Raw genomic sequence first — 8,066 nt, 5'->3', positions numbered from 1 at the left:
AAATACATTGTCGGTTCAATATAAATTATGCAATGGTGAATACATTGCAATAATGTAAAAGAAAAATCAAACTGTTAAATGAGTCATTAGTTAACAGATAACCAGAAAACTCAGTCAGTATTTAACCACATTACAAGGCAGGGCACGTTTGAGCCCAGGTCGCCAGAGAGTGGCCTGACCACTTTCAAACCCAAGAGCAGTAGGTCAGAGCTCTTTTTAGATCAGTCTGCCATGTTGGCCACCCAGGCCCTGCCCCATTAGCGAGTACATTTGACTTTTGTTGCTTGCATTTACCACCTATTCACCAATGTTTATGTTTCTGTGTGCTATCAGCAACAGATTCCTGTTTAGAATTAAGTAGTTGCATACCTACAGAGATTTTATACTATTTATGATTCCCCTTTAACGTGCAAATGTATCATCAGCACTACCACAGGGATCTTCTGAAAATCTGTGTGCTTGGATTTATGAGGCTCTTGCCTCGGTGCTGCAAAAATCTCCCAACTCAGGTGCACTGTCAGGACCACATGCCATAATATTGCCTCTGCAGAATGTTTAACCTTGAAGAGGAGGCACACACCCCTTCCACCCACACATACACACACACACACACCCCCACACACACACACGCACACACATACACGCACGCATGCACACAAACACACACACACATACACACACCCACACCCACAAGCATGCACACACACACACACACACACACATACACACCCATACTTACACACACATGCACACACACACACATGCATGCACACACTCAAACACACACATTCTAGGCCCCACAAACAGTATCAGTCGCTTCTCCTTCTGCTCCACCAGACTCCTCCTCTCATACATCCTACTCATACACAGCCCCAGATCTGGAGGAGGGGCGATCGCCTCCGTCACTCTTTATGCATAGATCAGCCTCTCACCCCACATCAGAGCCTCCTCCTCTCTTCTTGAGTTACACTAGAAGCTGAGGACCTAGCTTTTCAAGTAGCCAACCTACCATAGGCACTGCTAGGCACTGATGGGCACTACTGGGCACTGCTAGGCACGCATACTCAGCATGAGGACAACCTCACGGGTAACAGTGCGCTTTACAAACACACAGAACAGGGCATGGAAGGAACAGAACAAGGAAGCTACATTTCCTTGCAGAGGGTCTGGTAAGTTCCTCTCTTTAACACATCCCTTACTGACAGCCAGTGTGCACCAAAGAGGTAAGGGCACATGCAGAGCATGCGTGGCACTGCCAGATGTTCCAGTACAAGCGCAAGCTCCACACACATGCCTATTGGATGCACTACTGACAGCTGGAGGACAGGAATCCCTTCCACACCAGTCAGGCATGAGGCTGGCTGCAGCAGTGGATGACACACACACACACACACACACACATAACACACACACCTAAACACACACACATACACACACCAGATAGGAACCATATTATGTCTGTGTGTACCTCTGCATGCGCTCAGAACAGACGCAGCACTGACACCACCCCTGGTAGCTGTCCTGAAATACAGAACCACTATAGCAAATGTATGAGCACTTCAAGCTTGTCTCCCACCTGAACAGACCTATCATACACTGCAGTCAATGCACATGTGCCTCACACACATGCAGGTTACATCTCAGTAGTGCAAGCTTCTCCCATACATAACTGATACCACATAGATAACACTTACACCTAACCAGAACAAGTATAGGACGTCCTCCTCATGCATCATCTCACACCTGTGAGGGAAAAGTAGATACTCTCGACAAAATATTCTGATGCAAGGGTGCCTGCTTCGGAGTAATAATGTTTTTTGTGCAGAAAGAGGCTCCTTTCTGCACACAAAAAAATAAATGGACACATTGTTCTCCTTCTATGTGTGCTGCATAATGCCGCACATTTGGAAAGAGGAAAAAAGGAGGAGACATAAAGTTATTTCTCCTCGTTAGGCCTCCCCTGGGGAGGTGTAGGCATTTCACACAGTCCCCGGTTTACAAGTCAGTGTAAATCTGGGAATGCATCAAAATCCATGGGTATTGTGTGAGAATACCCATCACAACTCCCATGAAACACATCTTTGACGCACAGTAAGGCAATGCAGCAACTTGTGCTGCTTTGCCTTTTTTCTTACAGAGTTTTATATAGCGCAAACTTGACCCGAATAGGATATCAGAGCACTTTACATAGCACCAGTTGCATTACACGAGGACTCATTCACTTTTGTTAGGCACGGGGAGATTAAGTGATTTGCCCAGAATCACAGGATGTTTTAGCGTCATTACCGAGGCTCAAACCCAGTTCCCTATTTCTGAGGTCGATCGCCCTAGCCGTTAGGCCAACTCCTCTCCCCGTACTACAACTTCCAAAGAAAAGGGTTCTACGTACGAGGGATCAATTGCGCTCAGTTGAGTACCTGTCTATGTGGCAAGTCTGTTTGACTAATTGGATGGTGCTACAAGGGGAGGGGTGACCCTAAAACCCCCTCAAGAGCTGTTGTACAGAACAAAAACCGTAATTACAAAACACAGTCCCTGTGCACACACAAGTAAGATATACATATAGTAAGTATAATTTCAAAACATTTTCGACTTGGTAAGAAGGAAAATGAAGGGTGAAGCCTTGTAGGTCTTGATGCTTTAATACTTGAAACAAGACAATGCCAGCCGACACGTGTTTCGTCTGAGTACAAATAAACTCGGACTCTTCAGGGCTTACTTCCCATTGAAGCAAGTGGAACAATCCCTGAACCGGTGATAATTCCAACCCGGTTCGGGTGTTGATCAATTCCCCAATGGTTTTCAGACAATCAATAGTTGATGATCAAGAGGAGTCTGTTCTGCGCGTGGAAAATTAAACCCATATATTTCGGGCTGAATGCAATAAGCCGTAGTATTATTCTTAGAGGCAGACTAAATAAAAGGGAATCTTCCCGATGTATGGTGTGTGTATCGGAATTCGTAGAGTTGCGGTTCAAACTGGTGCCGATCCCATAATGGTCTGTGTGGCTGATTCGGCGTTCTCGTGTGATGGCGAAATTTTCTGCACCTCTCCCCGTACTTACTCCATAACTACAAGAAATCTACCCTCTGTGTGCTCGACCGTGTTTTTTTGCCTGGTAGATATGGGTCTGCACTCAGCACCAGCGATGGGTAAAATAAAGGTGATGCACAGCCGGTGCAATGGGCCAGTAAATAAGCCCATCTGACTTCATACATCTCCAAAGTACAGTCGTGGATGGAGATCACCACATTGAATTTCAATGCATAAAAAAAACTGGATTTGTCACTCCCTCACCCCAAGCTATGAGATTCCCGTGACATAGAACGATCACCTGAACAGCACTGGTATCTCGCCTGAATCATCACTTCAGCTAAATCCCTATGAATCAACCTAGATCCAAAACTAACCCGTAATCCACATGTTAAGCCCATAGGCAAAACAACCAGATACATCTAACGCCACCAGGACAGAGGGTCAGAGATTTGGCAATCAGCCAAAAAGTGGTGATGACCCATCTGCCATATCTAGAGTACCATAGACATTAACAGACTCTTACTGTGAGTGGACAAGACATGCGCCACCTTTAAGATGATGTCCTGCATTTACAGAACTCTTAATAAGGCTCTTTATATAATACTCACAAAATACTCTGCTCTGTCCCCAAAGACAGGCTTGGTCAGTGATAAGTGTAGGCATCACAAATGTACGCTTCCCCTGCTTTGGGATCTCATCTTCATGATGTAAGGATCAGGGACCTGATACACAAAGCTAGGCTGCCACTACAAATGGGAGTTAACTATTTAAAGTCGAGCCAATCAATCAAGCCAGGAAGCCGCCCTGCGGCCCACTCCAAAAGTCAGAATAATGCGTAAGACCTTATGTGTGCTGGGTCAGCCTGACCTTGCTGCCATGGGGGTGTGAATCGTTCTACTACTTGTTCATGTGTAAGGAACTGTGAAGTGGGAAGCTCGTCTTCTACCCCAGGTCTTCAAGAGATCTTAATATACCCTCTGCATAACAGTCCCTGACTCTCTGTTTGTCCGCCACCGTCTAGGCACGCATCTTACGGGCTGTAAGTTGGCCCCTGGCGGCATTTGCAGGCCCACCAGCGGTAGTACTGGAGAGTAGGGGCACAGCTGGACCAGCCCCAGGGAACTGCACCCAACATTGTAGTGTGATTTTTAGTAGTTTGGTTGTCAGTCCTCTAGTGGGGCATGCCCCCAGCAAGAGCTGCAGGAGCCATCCACAATCAGGGTGTTCACCAGAGGGCCTCAGTTCCAGTCTGTGCTGTCCGCACAGCCTGCTGGCCAGCCATTGTGTTTCTGCTGCTATATAGCACAGCTCAAGGTAATTGACCCTAGTCCACCTTCCAGTGTCAGTGATAAATAGTGGGCAGCTATGCCCTGAAATAATGCTATCCCAAATCGATTACCACAAAAAGGTGTCTAGAGAACAAAACCAAGACCGGGGTTTCAGGGGCGGTATTTGCAAAATAATAAAGCAGTCTGGGCAGGATCATCATTTTCGTAAGTGATACTCGTGCCATCAAAAGGGAGCCTCAGTGTGCGTCAGAATACCACTCTTGCTCGTAGGGATCTGAGCGCACCCCCAAGATTACCCTCCCGCTGTGCGTGTCCTTATAGAAAACTTGGACCCCAAGATCAGGGAACGTTCAGGGTTCCCACGGCAGCTCAATACGTGGATCCCCTTGGGTGGAACTGTGATGATCTCGTGGATCACCTCGGGTGGGACTATGGCAATCTTATGGATCCCCTCATATAGGGCTGTGGTGATTGAGTGGATCTCTCAGGTGGGATTACAGTGATCTCCTGGATCCGTGCTGGTGGGACTGTGGTGATCTCATGGATCCCCTCGTATGGAGCTGCAGTGATCGAGTGGCTCTCCCAGGCAGGACTGCAGTGATCTCCTGCATCTATGCGAGTGGGACTTCGGTGATCTCGTGGATCACCTTGGTGGGACTGTGGTGATCTCCCTAACTGGGAAGACGCAGGACATCTCCCAGCTGGTACATAAGCCTGTCTCTTATCCCAGACATTTGAGCATCAAGACCCGTCAGGGCACCCCCTTGTGCAGACAAGCAGAAGAATAGGAGCATGTCGCCCATGTATAGCAAGATGTCATGTTCCCCGTCATGAAGAATAGGAGCATGTCGCCCATGTATAGCAAGATGTCATGTACCCTGTCAGGAAGAATAGGAGCATGTCGCCCATGCATAGCGAGATGTCATGTTCCCCGCGATGAAGAATAGGAGCATGTCGTCCATGTATAGCGAGATGTCATGTTCTCCGTCATGAAGCCATGTACATAAGCCCCTCCCCTGCTGCCAAACTGCTCCAGCAAACAGCTCTACGGCCAATGCAAACAGCAGGATCTGGGCTATAGTGTCTCCATGTGCTGTCTGAGGTAGCAGGCTTGCAAAGTTAAGACATATTAAAGACATGGCAACCATTTCCTGCTAGAGAAGAGGAACTGACTTTGATGGTGAAATAAACCCACACAAACGTTTTCTGCAGATGAGTGACCAACTCTACCACAGACCCAGCGTCTCGTGCTTGTGTGAATCTCGATGGGGTACGTGATGTTTGCCCTGTTTTTACCAGTCTCGGGCTCCCTTATATAGCAGTGTAACCCATTTGGCTCACTCTGGGCCCATGTCCATGCATGTCTTAATTTTGTGCACGTTTCTCCACTGTAAGGTATCAAAGGCCTGCCGCAAGCCCACTGATAGTACCACTGCCTTTGGGGATGTGGCTCCTCCAAGAGTGTACAGGTGCTGGATTTTCAGAGAGGTGTTGGGAAGCAGAATAAAGCCATTCTGATCCTCGTGGATCAAGAAGTATATATGGGGTTGTAGGCGCGTAGCCAGGACTTTGCTAGGGATTTTGTAATCTAATGTGAGCATTGACAGGGGGCACTATGAAGAGGTGTCCACTGGGTCTTTCTTGGGCTTCAACAAAGCCATCAACAGGGCTTTTCAACAGGTTGGTGTTAGGGCACCCGCCTCCCACACCGCGTTATATAGAGTCGCCTGTTGGGATACCAGCGGTGAGCAGAACAAAAAGTAAAATTCCCCAGGTTGTATGCCCATACAATGGCCTCTAATCACCACTTTACATGCCTACCAGCACTGAGCCCAGATTATGAAGTAAATAATTACTAATTACTGCCCGTGGGGAGCCATGGAATACCGAGTAAGACGGGAATTCCGGTCAGAGTTGCCATGTAGGGATCGGGGTCTGCCACCTCCCTAGTGCAAGCACAACATGAGCGGGTTATATATAAGTACGGCCCAGATATTCTAGCTGCATAGCCTGGTCTGTGACTGCTGGAGATGCTGAGACCCCACCCAGTTGAACATAGAAGTCATGCACTGGCAAGTAAAACAAATGCACAGCTTCAGGCCATGGTGGAACGACCAAACGTCCATCGAAGGTGGTGGCTAGTTTCCAGATGGGGCAGTCTATTAGTGGGGTGATGATCTGTTCAATGATATATCCGCTACACAATTGAAATCATATCCCAGTATCCTTTCAGCTTCTATGGACATTCTTAAGAGTGGTGCCCAGGATTCTAGGAATGCGGTCTGATTGATATTGGGGGCATAAATACAGTCCAACTCCAAAGGTTTCCGCCAGAGTGCTAACAACCAGTACTCATTTCAATTCTTCGTCAGTGAGCTGGGGCTCGCAGATGAAGGAGACCCATGCACAGATCCATATGAGTATGTCCCTGCGAAAGAGTTTCCTTGAGGAATGCAATGTCCACCCACCCATAGCACCAAGGAAGAGTGTACCTGGTGTCATTTACAGCCGAGTGCATCCCTAGGACATTCCAGGTGAGGTTCATGTTGCTGAGGGTTTCCGTTGACAACATGTTGTGTGTCTCCTGGGTCTTTTAGTATGACCTGGCAGAAGGCCATGGGCCACATACACATCAAAACGAGGCCCAACATTATGCAGACGTGGGGGGGCTGTGTGGCCAATAGTGGAACAATTATGACAAACTCTGTGTGCCCTATGAGGCCTAAAACCCAACACTTCCTCCCACTGAACCGGGCGCACCGACAATTGTCAAGCACCCATACCCGAACAAATCAACAACTTGAGTGTCACCAAGTGTCCAGTGCCAAAACGCACCTTGCATCTGCCGCAAGGGTCTCACTAACGTTGAATGAACTGAGGTCAAAGCATCCTCCGCTGGACACCATTACCACCAGATGTGGAGTATGGTGCACAGTATGAAAAACCAGAATAACAGTGATCATAATGGGCAGACTGGTTTGCGGTCCCCTTGCATCAGGACCCCGGCAAGCAATACAGGCTCCAATGCTAGTCTGGAGTAATCAAAGGTCATCAGCCATGGAGAGTGTCAAGGGCAGGCCAAGAGGGGCTCCAGTGAGGGCCAAGTCTCAACTGGATCCCCCCCACAGGCAACAGATCGACGATCCCTCGGTCCCACGCAGCTAAGTGGGGTGGCTGCCTCCAGTGCGCACTCTTTGGCCAGATCCATTTGTCGCTTGGTTAGACTCATCTCCAAAGAGTCCGTTCTGAAACTATGTTTGCAGTGTTGGGGTGAGGTGGGAAGTCCTGGGTTCGGTCCTCCCCCATGTGATGAGACTCGATCCAGTCCCAAGCCTCCCATGGGGAGTCACAGAAGAATGTGCAACATTTAGATATTAACTTGAGGCGAGCCAGAAACTGCAGCATATTTAAGACCCAAGTCTCCAGGCAATATTTCAACTCAGAGAAGGATGTCCTCTGTCACTGATCAGCCCGGGTATAGTCTGGGAACAGGGCAATTTCAGCATCCCAAGTTGTAGGGGGCCGGGTGTGTGGGCTGTGTGCAACAGGTTTCCCTGTCGTTAAGTAATGTTGCTACTACTGGACAGAGCTCTGCTGGAGGAGGTTGCCATGCCGGTACTCGTGGGCCCTTCCCAGATCAAAGAATGGGACAGGCCCTTTGGTAACCACCCTCGTGCTGAGCCATTACTCAATGAATGCCATCATATCAGGTCCCTCTGAGTCCTTGGGGAGGCCAACCA

The sequence above is a fragment of the Lissotriton vulgaris genome, chromosome 7 (genome assembly GCF_964263255.1).
Source record: "Lissotriton vulgaris chromosome 7, aLisVul1.2, whole genome shotgun sequence".
Taxonomy (NCBI): domain Eukaryota; kingdom Metazoa; phylum Chordata; class Amphibia; order Caudata; family Salamandridae; genus Lissotriton; species Lissotriton vulgaris.
The sequence above is the reverse complement of the archived record's forward strand: the minus strand, read 5'-3'. Positions refer to the sequence as shown.